The sequence below is a fragment of the Platalea leucorodia genome, assembly GCF_965183815.1.
Source record: "Platalea leucorodia genome assembly, chromosome: 2".
NCBI lineage: Eukaryota > Metazoa > Chordata > Aves > Pelecaniformes > Threskiornithidae > Platalea > Platalea leucorodia.
In genome coordinates, this window is record NC_138824.1 from 113,578,998 (window position 1) to 113,602,245 (window position 23,248).

Here is a 23,248-nt window from a genome sequence, read left to right on the forward strand (position 1 = left end):
TCAGCAGAGATCTAAAGTTTTGAACTTGGCATTTTAGTATAATAATTACTAAGAACGAGAGGCCGGATCTCACATTTTCCTGTTGCTGGTCAATAAAGGGCATAGAATAACAGTAAAGAAACTTTTCGGATATCTGAGTAGTCTTTCCCTTCCTTTTTGGGCTACTCATCAATCAAGAGTTTCATCCAATGAGGCAGATTGTTAGCTTTCTGCTGGATAACCCATGTGATCCTCTGACATAGATGTAATTATTTGACATAAAAGCTGAAGGATAGTAGATGGAAGTTAGGAAGTTGATACTGATTTTGTAGTTAACTTTGTTTAAAAAAATCACTGCTATAATATACCTAATTTTGGTATCTGCTCTTAAAAAAAATGTTAAGAAGTTGGAAAGGTGGAGGAAAAGAGTTACAGGATATTTCAGGACTGGAAATTAACTCATCTGTGCAGACTAAAGAAACCCAACATACATGGTTTATCAAATGAGGGGACGTAACATCCCTTTTATACCAATTGTGCTATGTATTCTGTGATGCTATCCATGTAGGCTGTAGTTGTCTCCTCTGACTCTAAGATGCTCTGAGTTTTTATTTTACTCAGAAAGACCTTACCGCAGAAGGGAGAGTTTGTATGTAGGCACCTAGGAGTATTTCTTGACTTTTGGAGTGAACTTTGCCCTGTGGATGGAAATTGCCAACTGAAGACTGAGCAGAGGTGGTTATAATTGTATTGGTGAGATAACTTTGGAGTAAGAGATATGATTATGATTTTTGCTTTGCAGACAACATGTCAGACAGCACTGTAAATGTGCAGTATAAATTGTATAAAAAATGAACTAATAATGTTGACTGAAGAGATGTCAATATATGTAATCCAACAATTGGAAAAGTCAAACCTTTTTTCAGGACAAATAGTGCTTACAAGTGTATTGCTCATTTTCTGTTTCTTTGACAATTAGCAGATTGAATGATTGAGACTAGCAAGTTTATAACAGTTTATATATTTTAAAAAATTAATTATCAGAAAAAAAACATAAAATATGAAATCCATGTAATACAGAGCAGAAGAAAGCTATATACCTGCTATATTTATGACAGCTCTTGAAATCTTGAGAATAATGATTCCAGGGGGAATGGGAGGCTAACAGAGGGCTGGAGGCTGCGACATTTACTCTCTCATTCCTCATCTACTTGCCTTGCCTTCAGTGGAACTTTGTTGTTTACCCTTCATAGCGAAATATTTCCTCTTCTGCTCATAAATGGTCATATTTTCTTCAGCAGTGTATAGGTTGATATTATTAATTTGTTGTCTTTGCATATGATACTAATTTTAATGCAACACTCAAATGAAATACAACTGTTTTTTTTTAACCTTTAAAAGTTCAGTTTTATTGTATATTTAGATGATTCATGTTTGTACCTTTCAAAAGGTCTTCTATCAGTATGGATATTGCATATGCTATAATACTCTATGTATGCTCCTCTTCCCAACAGGGGGCTAGCTAGTCTTTAGATTGCATTATTCCCCTGTCAAATATAACTACTGTTCATTATCAAAGCACCACCCCATGATGAAAATATGAGTGTTGAGCAGTGAAGCATGCAGTACATTAATTTGATATTGGGAAAAAGTGTAAATTTGGACTCAGTTGCATATTACTTACAAAAGTAATGTATCAGTTCTAAAACTTGTTCTAAAAGTGATTAGATTTCCAGGCATTAATTAAAACAAACTTCACCACAAAACAAAAAAGTTTATAGCTTAGATAGAAGCTTATAAGATTTAAAAGACGAGTTGGCATATCTTATGTAATTACTTCAAGATTTGTACTCCAATGAAGGAAAGCCACTTGTTTTTTCCCCCAAAGAAAAAACAAAACAGAAGTTATGGCAGGTTTTTAACAGTATTTTATAATCGAGAAATAAGAGGATTGTGATACATTTTCTACAAAATCTATCTTTCCTCACAGATCTGTACCTGCAGCACAAGTTTTAATTCACCAGAGCATATTTCTTAAATTCATTTATTATCGGGATTACTTTAAGCACAACATATAATGAAAATGTCATTCATAGTTTTCAAACATTGGAGTATTACACATTTTATTTTTAAAATGGTATTAAACACATGCTACAGGCAGAAACATCTTTTAAAATTCTAAAAGACCCAATCACAGGAAAAAAATGTTTGTTGTTTTTTTTTTTTTAATGTGTGGGGTTTTTTTTCATTTGTTTTTTAATGTCCAAATCCTTATTTCTTAATGCCAGGAGCAGCCAAATTACATATTCAGGAGACCTTTCTATTTCCCCCCCCGCAAATGGCTATTTTAGGCCCAGGCTAATGTGGTGGTATGCTAGGCAGTCAGCAAGAAAACAGTGGATAATGGAAAAAACCTTGAAAACACCCATACTGTTGGGATGTGCAGCACAGCCCAGTATGAAAGCTGTCATATGGACCCAGCATATTAGTGCTGGCTTCGTTGCACATCGGCAGGACCCAAGCTGGCTCCTGCTGGCTCAGCCCCCTGTTCCTCAGTGTTTTGGATCCAGAAGGGGCTTATTAGCTCAGGTGTATCGCCTTGCAGGGCCAGGTTTTGCCTGGGATTAAGCGGAGGCTAATAGGAACCCGGAGCTCCCCGGAGTCAGCTGAAGCATTGCCATAAGCAGCTGCACTGCTGATCTGGCTCGGAAATCTGTACGTGGCTCTGCTAAAGCATCCTGCTGGACCAAAGATGCCTCTGCAAACTGCCAGGTCTAATATCTCAGCATCTGTGGTGCACTTAATCTACAACCCAGATAAACTATACATGGATATTTCAGAGCTGAATGTGTTTTTAAAGAATGGCTGTGCAACTAAATGATCTCCGACTCTTCTGTGCCTTCCTCTTTCTCCCTGTTTGCAGCTTGCTGGTTGACTGAAAGGGCAGTGAAGGTTGAGCTGAGAGCAAGCATGCACTGATTAGCAAGCTGGTTAACCAATTAGTTCATAATTTCTCCAGGCCTGTCTCTAGTTGTGTGTGCTGCATGTTGCTTAGTCATGTTTGAGGCATTTTGGAGGCTGTCTGAAATTCTTGCCTGAGCTAGATGTTGTCGTGAGCTGTCAGCTGAGCTGTCTGCTCCGAACTATTTGAAAATCAATGAAGTAAAAGTGTATTCATGTGGAATTTGCTAAATCTGTACCATTTAAGAATTAAAGTATTCACATATCTTTCTGATACATTTTAGTAATTTAATTACTTCAGTAAATGAACGAAACTTAGCTTATCTTAGTTAAATCAATAATCTAGCTTGTCATTTTGGTAAATTGGTCAACTGCCAATTTAAGTTTTAAAATCAGCCTAAAGGAGAGTGTCAATAGAGAGAAAAGAAAATCTTACATTACTTTCTTCAGTAATGAAGAGATAGGGAAACTGGATATCATCTGTTCCTTTAATGATTTGAACTCTTCCTGTCATAAGGCATAATAACATAATAATATTATATATTATTATAGGCATATAATAATAATTACTAAAAATAAGTTATGTTGGAGAAGAATAAAAATGCTTATAGTTATCTTTAAAAAAGTCTTCCTTTTTAAAGCACTGTGAAAATCACCTGGAACTTACTAGTTAATAAGTGCAAACAACTGATTGTACTTTCTCTCCCACTACTCTTTCAGATAGTTCTCCTCTTGCCATAGGGAACAGTAGCTTTAAGAGTAATTTCCTCATCTTTCTCTAGGCTTTCTGTGCTTTTGAGAGTTCTATGAGATATTGAACATGGAGTTGATCACAGCAGTTAACATTTGTACTGTGGTTTCTGTTGTCATGCCAAGTCTTGTTGAATCCACTGGTGGCCTGCTTTTTCAGGTTTGGACAATTTTTAATTTTTTATAAAATATTTTATACTAAAGAATGCATAAAAGTAAATGGAATGAGATATATTTTGTAAATTAATATAAACATTCTCCTAACTATTCCAGCACACTCATGTTTCCATTTCCTCAAAAGATACTTAAATTTTCAAAAGTATGCCTAGAAATAGTGCCTAAAAAGTATACTGAGGGGAACCAAGCCGTTATTTTACTTTACTGATATGCAGACTTGCTCCATACAAAGTATTTTCTGTTTCCAGACATAGCCACGGGATTCTTAGTAGAGAAATAATCTATTTTAGAGAAGATGGCAAAAAAAGCAACTGAAGATTTGGGGTCTTTCTTTTTTTAATTAAATTTTTTTATCATAGTCTCCAGTACAATTCTCATTAGCAGATTTTCAAGCCATTTTCCTGTCTCCTCCTTGTGGGTCCTGGAACTTCTAGCTGTTGTTATCCATGTTTTGTAAAAGAGCCCTTTGAAAAGGAGGGAGGAAAAAGCAATTTTATTTAAAAATATGACTCCTATCCTAGTAGTATTTTTGGTGGGGTTTTTTTCCCAGATATTTTTTGTGACTGCCTGTTGCTGCTTCAGTCTCTTTTCTCTTTCTTCCACCTTTTACGATCTAGTCTACTTTTGTGAACATAAATTTCTCTTTCTGCAAAACTAGTCGTGTCAAAATGCTTTCTACCAGTCACTTAACTGTAATGGGATTCTATTACAATCCAAGGGATTGCTCTTTTAAGAATCTCATTAAAGTCTGAACAAACAATATGAAATGAAAAGTCCTTCCCCAAGGCACAAAGAGTATAAACAATACTGCATTGCAAAGCTAGCTAGGTGGGATAATATTAGACAGGTGGTAATGAAAATATCAGAAAGATTTAATAGCTAAAAATATGTAACAATTAAGGTCAAGAAAGCAGCCTGTTTTCTGATTTTAAACATTAAGTATAATTCACAGATGAGAGAACATAAACACATAAAATCTTTCATCATAAGGCATTGGTCAGAGGGGGGTTTTCTCATGGACTTTTCATAGATCTACTGAAAATCTTACAGTAAAGAGAGTACTTTAAAGATCCCCACAAAAAATATACCAAAAGTTGGATTTTCATGGCTTGTTATTAAAGAAAAGCTGTTCAAACAAAAAAACATAGGTATATTAACATCCTTTAAAGCTCACATGCTATAAATATTTTCAATAAATTTACTAGTACTAATTTTACTGCCTGAGACTTGGACATCCTGTAAGAAAATTTTGCCAGTCATTAATCTGTGGGTAACTTCTGTTAGTTTTAAAAATATTTGTATTTAAACACATGGAGATCTTGAAATAGACTGGTCTATAATTCAGTATTTTATAAAATTTTGTCTGTAGCCAGGGCTTACCACTTTTTTCTAAATTTGTATTTCTGAACAGCTTTTTGTATGGTAGCTCACCAGTTTGCTACTGGAGTTCTCTCCTCAGAAGGAGAGAAGCACTTGAAAGCTCTTGTTCCCAAAAGGGTGATGGGATTAGAGGGGTGCTCCAGAGACAGTAAAAAAAGTATTCTCTAAATGAGACCCTTTGAAAATCATTGTATTCTCTTGGTACTGAAGCTTTTAGTTGTGAAGTTCTTGACAATTCTTGTACTCTTCTGGGTGGTGCAAGGCTGGTACTGTTTAGAGCAGATAGACTTGTGAGCTGTGCATTTTGGATGGAAGGCTGAGTATTTTTCTTTTTGATACAGACCTCATTACATGTACTCATTGCCTCTATCAGCTCCATTTAGAATCTGCTCTTGTTTCAGTAGCTGCATATTTGCCATAAAGACCCCAAGGGAAAGTAATCTAATTTAATAGAAATTGTCCCTGAATTAAAGCTTGAAGAAAGAGGTAATTAATGTTAACAAAATCCATAGCTTCTAAATAAAGATATACAGTAACTTGCTTTTGTGTGCTTTGGACAGTTAGGATTTTTATTTTGGGGTATAGCACTGTTTGTCTTCATATCCCACTAATGTGCAATTTCTGGATTTACTGTAAGACATTGACAAAGGGTTCATCAACGGAATTAATTTATCAAAACAGGAAGGTTTAGTTATTTGAAGAGTACACACTGTCAATTAAGACAAATAGTTATTGGCTGGTGGGAAGCTCATGAGCAAGTAATTATAAGAGATGTTCCCTATTGAACTACCACACATTATTCATCAGATTTCAAGTAATGTGGATTAGGCTGATAAATTAAGTTGCATCATTTGTACCTTTCTCCACTAAGGTCACTTGTACTTTTTAATTTTGTTTGGTTTGGTCGGGGGCGGGTGGGAGTGAGGGGAGAAGAAAAGCTTTCTTTTAAATTAGTTTAAATCATTAGTAACTGAGCTGAGAAAGTAATATGGGATCGATGTTCCTACTTAACCCTGGCTAGATGCGATCCCCTCTGTGGTGAGGATGTGCCCCTGTCACTCTGGAAGAGGTAGATAACCTTCCATTTTCCTTTCCACAGGCTCTCAAGGGTAATCCAGTTCTTGTGAAGTTAACACAATTGACCAGTAAAAATTCTTAGTGTGATGCAAATTACAGAAGCACGGTCTGTTTTCCCACGTGCACGAGATTAGAAATTGTGGGTACACAGTAAGGCAGGCTGAAGATAACAGCAGGAGTGGTTGGTGGGAGGCTGGGCTGCCCCTGCACAGCTTGGAAATGCTATTTGGTCCTGGCCATGTTTCTCTTCATCTCCTGTAGTCCAAAGCAAGGACTACAGAATAATGAAGAAGTAGTAGTTAAGTATTATCAATTAATTCCTTACCACATAGCTCAAGGCAAGCAGGTAGGGTACAAACCACATAGCAGGGGCCACAGGTAGGGTACGAGGCAGGCAGTGACTTGCTTGAAATCTCTGCAGAAGAGGTTTATTTTTGTCCACCTACTGCTATTCACAGAGAAAAGGTGCGAGTATAACTTTTAAAGTGCACTGTGGAGAAACAAGTTTTCATACCGCACACATCAGTGTAAAAATTCTACATTTCCACAATGGAATGCATTCAAATGATTTTATATCTTTCAAAAAAAGGGAGAGAGAAAAAAGGATTTATTTGGAAATATTGAAGACATACTAGTCAGAAAAATCACTAAAAGTTACAAAATTGTAAAATTACTCTTCCTATCCTCTGACACAAATAATATTTTCTAAACATGGGCATGATTCAGGGGATATTCACCCAAATTACAGGGGCTTGTTAGTCTTTAACAGCCTAAGAATAATCTTAAAATTGTTACTGACTACTAACTACTACTCTGTGTTATTTCCTTAAGGATGAGTTTGTTTGTACCTGGGCTGTTATCGTGCCGGTTTAAACTGTAGTGTCTTGTTAGACGTAGATTTTGTTGCAAATGCCTGGTTAGGAACACATAAATAAGAACAAATACAAAATTCTACTTATTCTGTTAAGTAGATAGTTCTTGTAATACACCTCTTTCAGAAACATTACTCTGAACTCTGTGGACCGTATAATACTGCATTATTTGCATGGTATACAAAATGTCTGGGTTTTTCTCAACAAGACAGAAATCCTGTAGCCTGTATCAACATTGATTTAAATGGGTGATTTTTAAAAACTTGTAGAATGATCTATCTCTGTAGGCATATTTTTGTGTCTAATAATACAGTACAGTATCAGTAGATCTGATTTCCAGAGAGGATGAGATGTGCTTTGTGTTTAGACCAGTCTATAAACATACGTATCTTTTCAATCTAAACTGTACTGTTTACTGTGGGAAGTTGGGTTGCATAAATTAAATGTACAGTGGCTCCAACAGCATGCCATACTGAAGCAATTTGTGGCATCTGGTTTACTTTTGTAACTTTTCTCAAATTTCTGTTCTGATATTGCCTAGATAAACTGGTGTAATTTGGTCGAGCTATAGAAACACCTGAAACTAAAAGGTACCACACATAGGATAACTGAGAAATGAAGTTGTGCTTACCCATGAGTGAGATTTGTGAGACTACTATGTTATTGCACAACTTTTCAAGGGCGTTTCCTGTGGTTTGGGAGCCTGGACTGATCTTCGTGATGGAGAAGCCAAAACTGGAGCCTTGTTACAGAATAATCTTTCATGCTGATAATGGAGTGTAATTGGCACTCTGATGCTATCCTGGGAGGCTGAGCCACCCTAGCCCGTTCGCTGTTTTGTTGAGTATATTAAAAGATAATCAAAGAGGGTTCTCAGGGTGTCATAGCAAATAACGGCTCCAGTAACTGTAGGTATTTATGTCTTTTGAATGTTTTTATGTACTAGGCTGCTTCTTTTTTTTTCCTTTTTTTTTTTATTTTAAATTTTACCGTGTTGTAAAGTGAAGTTGAGAATAACTTGAGTACCTCATCAGTGGGGTTTTTTGTTGTTTTGTTTTGTTTTTTTTAATTAAAACCTTAGTGAGACAAATCTCATTAGGCATCTTCCATGTCATTAATTTATAAAGAAAATACTGCATGTATTAAAATGTAATTTTGGTTAATGTATAACATGACTAAAATTATTAATGACTTCTCTGATAGTCATTACTCTTTGAACCTCTTCTTTCCTGGAAATCTACAGCAGCTGAAATGGCAGAATACTGTGTGAAGAGACAATATCTATCAGATATTACCGAGGATGCTACACAACAATAACAAAAACATGTATGAAAAAAGCAGCATCTGTTTCTGCTCCAGCAAAGCAGGCAAATATCTGTACTCTGCTTTCAGTGTGCTTATTTAGATGTGTATGAAAGCAGAGTGCTTTGCACATGGCTAAATAAGAATGCATTTAGTATTTAGGAAAAACAGGTGAAACTTGGACTGCAATTTAGTAGAAAATATTCTGATTGAGGAGTATGCAGATCAGGGGGAAAATGATCCTATTCTACGATGTTATCTAACTAGTTCACTCTACACAGCATAAATTCAGTTCAGAATCTGCAGTTTCTTACAGGCTGCGCTTCATTAGTAACATGTAAAATATTTAATATCCTGTACTTTTTATGTAACCCCTTGGATTGTTCCAAATTTTTTAGTGTTACTTTGACTAGACTCTGCTCTGTAAATCTTTGTCAAGATGTTCTTAACATCGACACTGACTCCTGCCATCCAAGTGACGTCTTCTGTCCCTGTTCAGAGATAAAACATTGTTCCAGTCGCTCGCTTGGAACCAGGAGATTGCCTGCTGCAAAAACAGGCTATCAGCATTTATTAGTATGGCATTCTTCACAGGTTTAAGACAAATGAAACATTTAAAAGGAATGAAGCTGTTTTGGTTGGTTTTTTCCATTTCTCCGAAGAGATGGGAGAATGCTTTTCTCTTTGACTCATACATATATATACACACGTGTATGTATGTGCACACAAACCGTGCAAGACTTAAATATTTAGAAATTGAGTTCTGTCTTTAGGTTTTATTGTTGGTGGATTTTACTAACTTGGAAATGTTAGGCGTAACACTTTGAAGTTGGCCATGGTTTTGAAATTAATAGGGCATAATTTTTGGACAGGAAGCAAAGAGAGTTTATTGCTTTAATTACAGTGTAATGTTCATATTAAATATATTTATATTTTAAAATTCCAGTTTTAAGGAGATTTTAATAGAAGCTGGAGCTGATGAGGCAAAGCAATGCAAAAATGCTGTTCCAGATGGCATATATCCAGAGGGAGACATTTGTGTATTGACAACGGTGGAAATATATGAAAAGAGAAATAAGTAACGAGTACGAGACTAGTGAAGAGAATCCAAGTGAGAATAGTTCAGGACTCAATCTGTTGTTGTAAGGAAAGGAGTACCGGTATTCTCTACATGCTATGATCTGATCCCAGGGAAAGATACTGAAAATGGTAAGTGCTTCAGTCAAGCAATAGAGGAAAGTAAGAATGAGTCAGCAGGGCAGTTATAGATGGAACTGCAGAGCAGGAGAATAGAAATTTTGCAAATAGAGGAGGAAAGGGAGAAGATGATGAATTGGTAATGAAGGTTGGTCTTGAGGTGATGGTAGAGATCTAAAGGTCATTTTAATGGATTAGAAACAGAAAAGACGACATTGTGTGAGGCTTTAATTACTGTCATGGCTAATTTGGTGGACCACTGATGTAATCTGGCATAATAGTGATTCTTCCTTGTGTTGGAGGGTATTTTTCTTCTCCAAGGAAAGCACTCTGTGAAGCAAAATGTTTACATTTGACTAATTGCATTTAAAATTAATTGAAAGAAATATGAAAGATACTATTTAATGTTAAAAATCTTTCCCATTCCTTTTTGATGTTGTTTAAAGTGACAACACCAATTTTATTAATACTTTATAACTAGCTCAGGCAAAGGTTAGAACTAAATATTGTGTCAAAGAAAGTAAGCTCTTTAGTTAAAAGCAAATAGCAGCTGCTACCTTTGATTGTAGAAGGGGAGTTTCCTTGCTAAATGCCTAATTATAGTGCCGTATGTCTACTCACCTTCAGTGCAACGCAACTTTTGTTCAAACTCCTTACTTAAATTTTTTTCAAATTTGTTATTTCATTTTTAGCCTAGTGCTATTTGGATATTTTGGTTTTAGGTATGCATGTCTTCTTCATGGGCTTTTTTCTCTAGCCTATAGAGAGTCTGCAATGTTATGCCATAGGCAGAGTGCACCGAAGAGGCATTTTTTTACCTCTCCAGCTACTAGCCGCAAAGACTCCTGGGAGTATGACCTCAAATTACAGCTTCTAAATAGAGTGTTAGAAGCTCAGTAGAATGTGATTTTGTTGAACCAGACTTAAAAAATTGTTTTAAATTTTAGATGTCACCGTGAAAACTTGATTCAGCTATATTGTACCTGCACATATGCCCATGTATCACACATTTCTGCATGCACCTATGCTTTTTTAATTGAAAAATATTTTCAGTGGAAAATTTTCACTAGTCTCAAATAGCCACTAAAACACCTCTTATTTCTGTTTGATATTTAATAATTTAGTGGAAATTCCTTTTTCTTACTAGTGTATATAAATCTTTATTTCATCCAATAGCTTTTTTTTTTTAGTGACTGTACACGGAGAGTTTCATAAATTGCAGATGAATTAAATATTGTCCTGCTTGCAAATGTAGATGAGCTACCTTGTACTTATAACTTCCATCTGCCATCTCCTACCCAACCTGGCAGACTCCTCACTCTGAGCCTGCTGACCAGAATATTGGCCACTGCCTGGCTGACTGATTCTCCTTTGCAATTCAAAATAAAGGGTAACATGGAGCTTCCGTAGCCACCTTCTGGAGATAAGAGAGATTGTTGTTCTGCAGTGGAAAGTTGGTTCACTTTGTAACACTGCAAGTTTAAAAGAATATATATGCTGAATTAAACTATGCTAATTATAACTTAGAGCTTAAAAAATATGAGAGTTCCTTTTTAGTCTGCCAGAAAGAGTAGCAGTTATGACCCTCGTGAAGTTAAAGAAAGTCTGCTTTTATAATGAAAATGATTATGAGATGGTAGAGACATGGTTCATTGGCTGTATCATTGCCATCTTATCAACTTTCTGAAAGTGGTATCTATCCGTCAACTACTGATTCATTTTCCCCTATTAAAATCACACACAATGCAGAAAAGACGCTGATATATACCTAAACAATTATATGTTTTTAAACATTGCTACTGTGACTGCTCTCTCTTTGCAGTCAGAAAATGTTTTCTTTGTGTTATCCTAATTTATTGTGTATTATATATTATATAATATATCTGAATATTTTAGCACTTTTTTTCATAAATACGAAATGCAACATGAAATTTAGGTGCTATAGTTTTTGTAGAGAATGAGCCATTTGAAAAACCCTTCTGAGCAGTAAAGTGATATGCTAACATTGGGATTTTGAAGGGGAGAATTTTCAAGGGCATGAAGGGAAGGAATGTGCCCGAGTGCCCCTGCAAACGAAGCTCTGGCTGCACCGGGGGTGGGTGGGTTGTCAGGAGTGTGCTGCCCCCCTGCCCCTCTGGCTGAACTGCCCGAATCCCACCTGGGCAGGGACAGAGGTTCAGCTCCACTTGGGAACCCTGGGGCTACTGCTGGAGCAGACACGGTGAGTAGACAGGGAAGAAAAAGGAGGATAAGGAATAAAAGCAGTATCAAAAGTCTGGGGTGGAAGGAAAATCTATGTTTTGTGGACATTTGCTTAAATAGGGCTGTTTTCTAGAGGATGTCCTCATTATCAAGGCGCATTGGATATGGCTTTCCGCTTACACCAATGTAAGCTGCAGGGTCTAAGTTATTACACTTCGTTGTACAGCCAAGATGGAGCTACCCTCTGAAAAGAACCTGCTAATATAGGGTTGTAACTTCAATTTCTCACACGTTTTTCACTCTATTTCAGTAAAATTCTAATCTACCCAATCATTGCTTTAGGCTAATAGCCTGTAATACAGTATAGTGTCAAAAATGTCAAACTTAATGAAAAAAAAAAAGGGGGGAAATCATAAGTGTTCACTGAAACCACTTCTTTGAGTACTTTTTTCCCACAAGATCTGTGCATTCTCTTTGGTGGGTTTTGTGGAATACGTATTAATCAAATCTGAAATAAAAAGGGAACGCTGTACCGCCGTGAAACTCTTCCATGTCTAATGTATGTATTAAAACTATAAATCCATTAAATACATTTTGAAGAAATCATTGACATAAAACCTAAAACAAGAAGAGAGTTTTACGCTATGCATGTCTGATATATCTTACTGTAGCTTGTTGAGACTTGTACTTGAGCTTTTTAAAATTAAAAACTGGAATTTTTTGCAATCTGTTGGGCACGGTGGTCAAATTCTTCACCTTTAAAATAGTTAAAAATTTCTATTATGAATTTAAAAGGAGAGAAGGAATAGATTCTACAGTATTCATGCTATTTAATTGCAACAAATAGTTTAATTACCTGACTCACTCATGTATGACAAACCCCTGAAATCTCATAGGTAACTTGATAGTACATACAAGATGAAACACCTGCATGTCAATACCTTGGTCCATTTGCATAACTCCCTTATACAGGGAGGCAATGGAAAAATCTGCAACAATGATTTAACAAGTCGTTATGTGTTCATTGCTGTCCTTCCATCTCTTCCATTAATATTTGTTTTGTTTTTCTCCTTCATGCTACAGCAGTAATGCTGATGATGCAACCCCAGGCAGTCATTTCTGTGTAATAGCTTTGGGCATGAAATGCTTGATTTGCACTCCTGAGCAGCTATCATGGGCTTTGCTCCCCACGTCTGTATATGTGAGGGGTCGGGAAAATGAGGAGTTTTTGTAAACTTCAGGGATGTGGGTAATGCACAGAGTCAAAAAGGAATAGAGTGAATGAGTAATGCAGCCATAATGGAATTGAAGGCAGGCCTAAGAAACTTTTTGCTCAAAACAGATTTATTTGAATCAATTCTTGGGTGTTTGCTTTTATAAAAGACAAAAATAAGCAAGAGCATAAGACCAGAAAAGAAACAGATTATTCTTAGTCTATCCTACCATATATACAGCCGTAACAAAAACTGTACGCGATAGTAAAGAACAACTTTTTTCCTCTGGACAAAGACTGTCGACTCATGACAACTTTCTCCTTAGTTATTTAGGTAGTAAATGCAGAAGGAAAGATGGTTATATGCCAATATATTATATATTCTACTTTTGAAGAATCTCAGAAAGGTCAAGAATTACAGCATTGACAGTTCTTTTTTCTTCCATTTAGAATTTCAGAGCTGTTTTGTTTTTTTTTTTTTTTCCCCCCTCCCCTGCATACGTATTCAAGAGATTTTACAACTTTCCTTTAAATACCATCAAATGGTCTTAGCTAATATGATAAATGTCAAGTATCTTTGAAAAAATTCTGGAAAACTAGTGTCACAAAATTAATTTGAGGCTCAACAATTTGCATGTTTTTGTCCTTGTAATCAAAACTTAAGAGGAAAAATCCAGAAATAAAAAAATAATTTGCTGTTGGAATATGTAAAGTTGTTTGACCTAGGTGAAAATTAATTCATCTGCAGGGAAGAGAGCTCCTGTAAATGTAATGATTTTGCTTCTGGATCAGAGATTGAGAAATAAGACTAGATAACTAAGAGTATACTAGTAAAATATACTATATTCTCTTATGCTACTGTATATACTAATATATTCTAAAATACGCTATATACCAGAAATGCCCAAAACAGCATTCAACAAAATGTTAATTGTTTGGACCTGTTCTTGTCAAATTATTTTGCCAAAAAGTTAGGGGCAGTATTTTGGGAAGTTGAAATATTTGAAAATGTTCAGGATGTAAATTCAACCCATGTAAGTTACTAGTGGTCTATACAGATAGCAAGAATGCCTGCATCCTCTGTTTGCTGATGGCATTTCCAAATACTCTTTGTTTTTGTTTGACAATGCCTGAAAATTAAGTGAAGTAGTCTATTTTTCTTGACTTAGAAGCAATAGCCACACTTTGGTCTTGAGCTTTGGTTTATGAGCTTATCTCCACCCCCCTGCTCCTATCATTTGTTCATCTCTAATTGGGAGAGTTGTGTAAAAGTCAATGATGAGCTTAGTCTTAACCATCTGCCCAAAAAGTCTTTTTTCTGGAAGTTCACACACGCATGCAGAGAAACACACACCACAGGGTCACTGTCCTCGTATAACAAGCCTCTTAGTCATATCTGAATGAACAGGATTAGCTGCGTTTCTCTACAGAGATTTACTCATGCTTAAAGTTAGATGCAAACTCAAATCATATCTTTATGAATTAAATTCAGTACTACTGGATCTCCACAGTGAAAAGTTTCTTTTTATTTAAAAATAGTGCTGGCTGCATTTTCTGTATATTTCAAAATGTTTTTATTCAGTTAAAAGGCAAACTTTTGGGTAGGAGTGATTTGGGGGGGCAGAAATAGTTCCAACAATGCTATTCCACCAGGCATTCACTTGTTAAGTAGGTAAATTTATGGTCAGCAACGTAGCAAATAAATTGCCTGGTTTTCTCTTTTAGTACCAGATTTCCCTTTGGCTCTTGCACAAGAAAAGGAAGGAGATCGCTAGATTTATTTCTACATCTTTCAGTATAGTAAATTGTTAGAGACATTACTCAGATACCACGAACCGCAGCATTACTTATGGTAGTTATATTCATTAGAAGTTATGTTATATTCATTAGGAGTACTTAATAAATTCCTAGATTTCCTTTTGACTTCAGGGAAAGTTAGGGTGACTCAGCATCTATAGAAGACTAGCTTTAAAACATGCTTATGTCTGTGTACATATACATGTGAAGTCAGAAGTCTAATCCATGCAAATCTGTGAATAATTTGATGACAGTATTTTAACCTATTTTCTACTGATCAGTACATGAGCATTTCTACGTGAAATGCATCTTTTAAGTGAAATCACTACACCAGAGTCTATTATAGAATGTTAAAGAAAAAAACCCATGGTTACTGTTACCATATCCTGCAGCCTCTGTTTCAGCTACCCTTAATTCACTTTCATGGTCTCAACCTCTTTCAATTTTTCTTCCCCCTAGGTTTTTATTTTATTTTTCTTAGTAAAATGTGGTCTAAAATGAAGAGCCTCTTTCACATTCGGTTCTTTATAGCAGTAGATGGGAAAAAGTGAAAGGGCTGGAGGTAAGGTTAATGTTTTGGTTGAGCCAAAACCTTCAGTTTTTCCTTAACAGTAACAAAAAAAGTAAAAGAAATAGAAAGAAATTGCTTGAGTAAAAAAAGTCATTTGATCCTAAATTAAATTGTTCATTTCATATTTTGAACAGTTATCTTCTAAAACATAAATTTAAGAATGTTAAGAATGTTTCAAAAGGAATTTTTATTTTAAAAAAGATCTACCATTTCCCCCCATTTTTAAAAAAAAATTTAAAAAGGTTAAAAGCAAAACAAAGAGCAACCTGTTCATTACCGATAACTTCTCAGATTTGCTTGTAATTCTCTTCAGCACTATCTTAGTCTCAGGAGACATACATAGTTAGACTGGATTCCTGCCTGTACAGTCCTTGAAGAGTGTTGATGCTCTTCAATTTATTCATAATCCTCTCTAGTTCTTCACTGAATTTCTTTCAGATATTAGTAATGTATATATGATAAAACCATACACAAAACTGTTGCTCTGTAGGAAAAAAAAATTGTGACAAAGATACAATTCATTCCTTAAATCTTTCACAGCTGTGAACTGTGATATCAGAACAGTTAAACTATGACATCAATAGTGTATCCAACAAAAGAACTGAACTGTCAGGAAAGGATGATCAGCACATGTACGTTTGTAGATATATTGTCAGTGATTCAACTGAAAAATGAAACTTAAGAAATATATATCCTTACACTAGGATGGCATTTTTGTGCTATAACTATTGTATGGTTGGGAGGAACACCTGAAATTAAGTTGACAGGTATACAAGTATTCAAAACCTGAGCTAAGAAACTCGTTTTCCTCTTTAACAGAAAAAAACCCAACCAAACAAAAGGAATCAATAACATTGGTATTATGGTTATGTAAAGTACTAAATAACTTTCCTTTTAAATGTGGAATCAAATGCAGTTTGAGAATTTCTTCAGTCATATTTCTGAAAACCCTCTTTGAAACACATGGATGTTTTGTATTGATAATACTGTTGAAAAAAAATTTTATGAGTTAATTTCTTGCAGAAGGCTGGGGTTTATTCTTAGATTTGAATTAAGGTTTTTGGATGAAGAGAAGGGAAGTTATTTTACTTTCTAAAGTATAAAATAAATATTGAAGCAGAATGTAGGCTCAGGTTTTTTTTATATTAACTTATATGAAATGGTTTGATTTATATATATTCATGTCTACAAGATGCCATTTATAGCTATTTAGAAGTCACTTTACAAATACTAAAGTATTGCACAGAACTGCATAATTTCAAGCACAATGGCTCATAAGTGCCACGGCGTGTTCTTTTCACTGTGCACGGCGCATAAAATGTCGAATTATAAAATTATAATGAATACGTTCTAAGTATTAAATATACTCTTTTGGCATATTAATATTATGCTGTGGATCTGTTCTGGAGGATAGCAGTTATATATTTGAATTTTTAATTCGGTTCAATGATTATTACTGAGTGGGAGATTTTTGAAGCGAGTATAAAATACTGCAGTGCCATTGTGTGTTCGGTGATGCTGGAGGCTTGGTCAAGGTATTCTCGTACACTCTCGTTCCAATCAGTTGAGTTATTGTCCTGCAAATGTGTAGGCCACTAATTAAATCAATAATTAAATCCAGTGTTTCTGAAGTTATTTTCTCCTATTGATTTCAGGGACATTGCTCAAATACTAAATTAAAAAAAAAAAAAAAAAAAAACCACATATTCAGGTGCTTTTCACTTTTTAGGATAAAATGCTTTGTAACTTGCAGGATTAAGGCCAAAATTCCTTTCTTTTTCTCAGATCTTCACTTGTCTCATCTAAAAGAGAAAGTGTTATAAATCTACTATAACTGTGAAGAGACATAAAATTAACCAGTAATTTCTCTCTTCCATTACAACCATTTTATTTATTTCCTTCAACCGTGTTTAAATCTGAAGTTTAGTTTTTTGAATAAGTAAGTAAACCTGCTTCTTAAAAACTTGTATTTTCTTTAAGTGCTTTTGGGTTTTCTGCAATATGTTTCAAGCTATTTTGGAAGGGTTTTTTTTAATTTTTCATTTACAGAGTGCTTTCAAAAAAAAAGTCACACGTCCAAATGCACATAATAAATGAATGAAAAATATTTTATATCTTTAATGAGAATGGGCTGTGAAATATTTACAGTTAAGGTTTTTATACCAGACATGCATACCGGTTTTTCGCTTGTTAGCAAATATGTAATGCATGAAATTTTTGGTGTCAGGAATTATAGAAGCTATACCTCACTAGATCAGGTAAAAGTGGCAAACTACAAGCTTTCAGGAGATCTTCAGTCTGGGACAAAATTAAAATTATGAGATTTTTTTCTGATCTTTTGTTAGGTGAGCTTAGGGTTAGTTTGTGCTAGTATAGTTTATCTCAGTTTGGCTTTGGTGCAGCCTGTGACAATGGTCATATGTTAAAACATACAGTTCCAATAAATATTCCTCTGTAAAATTTTAGCACCGGGGAGAATTATGTCCTTTACAAAGAACTGGAACTTGTTCTGGTTAGAATTATCCGGTTGTTTCTCCTTAGAGCAATCACTCTCCTGGACTTTCACTGCTGTGACAGGTCAGGTGAGCTTAAGCAGTTAGAGCAGATATTTACAGCATTAAAGTTAGGCAAAGAAATAATATTGTAACAACATTAGAAAGCAGTTGATTTGAGCAGGGGGAAAGAAGATCTTAGATGAAGTGAAGAAACAGAGAATTTTTGCCACATTCTCAATTTTATTTAATCAGCTTCCCAAGTTTGGTATGTCATTGCTTTGTAGGTGTTACTATTTATTTATATATTATTTTATAAACATAAAGGACTATATAAAAGGACTATATAAAGGGACTATATAAATATAAAAGGACTATATAAAAGGACTATATAAAAGGACTATATAAAAGGACTATATAAAAGTTGCCTGAGAAGAAAGATGAGACTTAAGCTGACACATAGAAAAAGCATGACCGGACTGAGGCTTAAATAAACATTGTAAGTACTCTTAACATTTTTCTGCCAGAATTATATACATATAAAAGAATTCTGTGATTCTGTAACACATCTGTTACCACCAATAGACAGAATTTCATTGAATCATTGAGAAGCTGATTTTTTTTTTCTTTATACCACCACCATATTTTGTATGAATTCTCATTCTCTCTGTGGCCAATACATACTGTTAACAAGGATTTTCTTGAGATAGAAAAAATAAAAGATGTTAGAAAAATATCTATAAGAAGCCTCTCTAAACTCCAGGAAAATTAAGGTTGAAGAAGAAATATAAATTCTAACCAGGTTCCATCCCAACATTTCCCATCTATGAGACCTTGATAAGAAGTACTGAGAAGAATTTCAAAATAATGTTTCAGTCTTACAGCTGCCCTCTAATTTCCTAAACATGAATCATGAACATTTGAGGCTCTTGCTAAAATTAAAGTATTGGTGCTATTTTGCTCAACAAATAAATAGTTTGGGCATTTTCTTCTGGTTTTAGGTGGTTTAGAAATAGCATGTTCTAGCTCCACTCTTCCTGTCCCTTAAGTCTGCTTGTCAAAAAAATACACAGAGCAATTTAAAATTACAAACTCTTAAAACATCTTGGATTAATTTTTTACTCTGTCTTCTCTACTACCTGTTTTTTGTTTGTTTATTCTTTTCCTCTTTCATATCCTACAGGTCAAGCTACTTTACAATGTCTGCTGTTGACTTGCTTAGAAACATCACTGAGAAAATCCTGAATGCTTGTTGAGTCAGATTAAAGATTGTTTCAGTAGGGCTGCAGTAGCCTCAGGTCAGCTCGTCCCGATGAGATATAGGATAGCTCTTCTGAGTTCGCTGTATACGCTCATTAAACCTGCTGTGCTGACACAGTGTCACGGACAGAATCTAAATGTGGATGTGAGAGAGCCACCACAGCTGTTTTTTGTCTGAACATTCACGATTCAGCTAACCCCTGGGTTTCTCTCCTACGCTCGTGAAACGTCTGGGCCACATTCGCAGAGCACTGCACAGAAGGTGTTAGGTGTTGGACTTATTAGGCAAATAGTCTTTTTGCTTAGGCTCCCGGATGGAACAGCTTCACACTGTATGTTCTCTTGTTTTAGCTAACAATTTTCTCTGTCCTTACATAATCAGAGTAATTAAGCAGGTACCTGCTCCAGAGTTTCGAGTATCTGTCTTGTGCTTTAGGTATTTTAAAAATTCAGAGCTAGCAGAGGAACAAAATACCAAGGAAAAGTAGTATGCTTTCTGCTGTGAGTGCCACATCAGTAGTCATCATCATCATCATCTGGAAATGTATGGTTTCCAGATTTTGTGAAAGCATTTTTGTGTGGGTCACTAAAATCAATACCATATGAACTGCAATGAGCGAGAACTCTAACAAAAGGATATACAATAATCTAATTATGTCAGTAATACTATCTGTAAGAGAACTCACCTGAAATTGTGTTTTCTGTGTATATTTTTCTGTGTAAAGGTTATTTCTAAAATTAAATCTCTGAGTTTTAGTCAGGAATAGCCACTTTGTAGAATTAGCAGGGTATACAGAGAGTACAGTTACTTCAAACAAAAAAAAAAATCCCTTTTTAGTAGCAATCCTCATAAAATCAGGTTCAGTACTTGAACCATTCTAGTTTCAAACTAATACTTTTCTGGGGTTATTTGTTGGGGTTTTTTTTGGGGGGTGGGTGGTTTTTTTGAGGGAGAGGGGCTGGTTTAACCTTAAAAAATACGCCTTAGAGAGAAGTCTTGAATCAGCTTTGCACAGGAAGGAAATTTTATCCCTCAGGAAACTGGGATACGTAGTAACCCCTAAGACTTGATATAATTAAGCCAACTGTCTAGTTGACATTCATACTGATGATTAACATTTCTATTTGCTATGAAATAATTGTGTTACTTGCAGCAAATGGAATTTTGCCTCTCACATCTCAAAATGAAGTACAGTCGATATCATAATGGAAAGCTAGATTTATTTTACTTTCCCAAATTTAACATGAAAAGTATTTATAACAGTTAAGCATCAAAATGATTACTGATGCTGCACATTAAAATCTTGTCTTTTCTCGGTAGACTTGTATCAATGGAAAATCCCATAGATATCCATCAAAATGAAACTTTCAAGGACATAACTCATTATCAGCCAAGAGTGTTTATAGCCTTTGGATAGTTTACAGTTGTTTGGATCTGCAGTATTAATTCTGCATTACCCAACATCATACATCTATGCATTTTTTTAATATATACTAAATAATCAGCTCTCTAAATGAATTCTTTGTTCTCCCCAGCTTCTCATTTTCTCTGAAAACAAAGCATTGCAGAGAAAGTCTTTGAGATAAAACAAAATAATTATTTGAGAAAACTGATGCCAGGTAAGGCCAAAAGTGTCTTCAGGCAAACAGTATTGATTAACATTTTAAAAGTTTGATAGCTAATCGTTTAACATTTTTTTTTGCCTTAAGGATTCAAAATTTTTTGCACAAATCCTTTGGTTTAACATGACAGCCACGTTATTAATTAAAAGAAATTGGAAAGAGTGTCTTCAACTAACTGCTAGCTGCATAATTTATTAATTTATATACAGTATAAATACTTCTGGGTGTATGCCAAAGGAATTAATAATCATAGGAATAATATCACTGCACTTTCATATCAAGGAGACACGGTAATACTTTATTACAACATTTGAATTAATGTGCAAATTTAACATCCTTATTCTATGCTATGCTTATTACAAGTCAGAGAAACTGATAGCATTACAGACCTAGAAACAGGAGCATAAAACTGAAAAAACATACACACAAACAACCTATAAAGGTCGCCTTTCATTTTTTAATTGTGGAGTATGAGTAGTGGAAGGAAACCTAACGTTACCATCTTTGGTTGGGATGCCTTATGATTAAAAAAGAAAAACAAGGAAAAAAACAAAAACAAAACCAACCACAAATCACCAAGCCCAAACCTTCTGTAAATGACCAATATTTATACCTTATTGAGCTCCTACATCTCTCATATTTTTCTGTGTAATAGAGAAGGAAATTAATATTTTACCACACATGCTTAGCTGATAATGATGCTAATAATATTTTTTTGTTATTTTACGGGGGGAAATTAGCATCATTTTTGTTATGTTTTGCATTCTCCGATATTTGAATCTGTAACACTTGAATATTCTAATGAATTCTGGTTGTTCATTTCTGCTGTCCAGATTTTAATAACTCATTTTTGAGGTACTTTGTCCATCTATTAATTACTTCTTCAAGGAGATTGTACGTGGACACAGGACATACTGAAGGCAGACATCACCTGGGCTTCTCTTCTGTATTTTGTTACGTTAAATCATTATTTTTCTCTCATTCGATGGCACACACAACTTTTTGCATTCTGATTTTGTACTTTGTATCTCTAGGCTTTCAAATACAGGCACACCAGAGGCCACACAATAGTCATGTCTGTATGGTTCACTGAAGTGATGTTTCCTCAGCATCAAGAATAATGGCAACTAATGACTACTAAAATGTTCCTATGAGCGTTATGAATTGTTAGTGATCAGAAAGAATTCAGTATACGATGATAAGTAGAAAATCTACTTTTCAAATGTCATATGCATATTATCTTTCCAGCTGTTATCTAGCAGACGGATGGGGTTTGTATCAGCACTTTAAAGTTTCCATATCAGGTTTCTTAAATTCCCATTGCAAGGCATCTGTATGCAATCTTTTTCTTTGCAAAAGACTGAAAAGTGCTCCCTGTATCCTTCTACTAGGTGGCTTCCTTATTAAGTGCCCTTTCTTTTGTACCTTTTTTCCTACTATACCGTGATTTTACTGTGCTTAGTATTGTATTAGTGCTGTGCTTAGTAATGTTTAGTATTGTATTGTAAGTGCACTATTTGCTTAGTATTGATGAAGTCCTTGTGTGGAGTGTAATTGCAATAGTTTTATGTGAAGTATGTGGGTCTCCAAGAACAGTAAACACAATTGCTTTTGTTACCTGTCTGTCTCTTAATTTCCTTCAGACTGACAATATTATAACTCATGCAGAGCACCAAAGTTCTAAAATTTTGAAGAAAATTTAAAAATATGGAATACTTAATAAAAAATAAGCTGAGGCTTGTCTTTTTTTTAAATTAGTGGAAAATACCGCTTTTAATTGTATCTGAGTCTTAAAGCTGTTGATACCTTTACCAGCTGAGGAAAAAAAAAACAAACACACACTGAAAATCTTTTAACAGACACAAGAACACTTTTTCCTTTAAGGTAAATTTCATTATTGACACAGAGTCAGTGAGTCCAAGTTCAGTTACATCATGTTACCGAAAGAAAGGATTAAAACATTTTTTATAATACTCAGACTGTTGTAGAGTTATGTCAATATAAAGTACACATGGGGAGGAAAACGCTGGTCATAGGCATAAGTACGTAATGAATGCAGTTTAACGTTTTTCTTCCATTCTGTGCTTACGCACAAAACAACAACAAAAAAATCAACCCCCCAAACAAAACAAAAAACCCCAGCCATAACAATTGGCATGAATCATGCTGAGCTAGGTAACTTATAAGACTCAAAATTCAAGAACTCTGACTTTTGCTCATATCTGACAATCTGCTTGTTTCTCGTCCCCCTTAAGTTCAATTGAAGGTGTGATGCAACAGCTGACATAAAGCAAAGAGAGAAGTAGCGGCATTAAGATGGCAGTAATCCATCGCACTCAGCCAAGTCAGGAGCCAGGACAGTGCACAGGGTGATGCTGTTCTGCATGACTCACTC

General features: G+C 35.0%; 1 protein-coding gene across 1 annotated transcript in view; it reads left to right on the plus strand.

Annotated features, from left to right (window-relative positions):
* Positions 1-23,248, plus strand: part of CADM2 (cell adhesion molecule 2) — a gene marked incomplete at both ends in the record, with an annotated part of 665,566 nt that overhangs the window by 193,497 nt on the left and 448,821 nt on the right. The window lies entirely within an intron of this gene.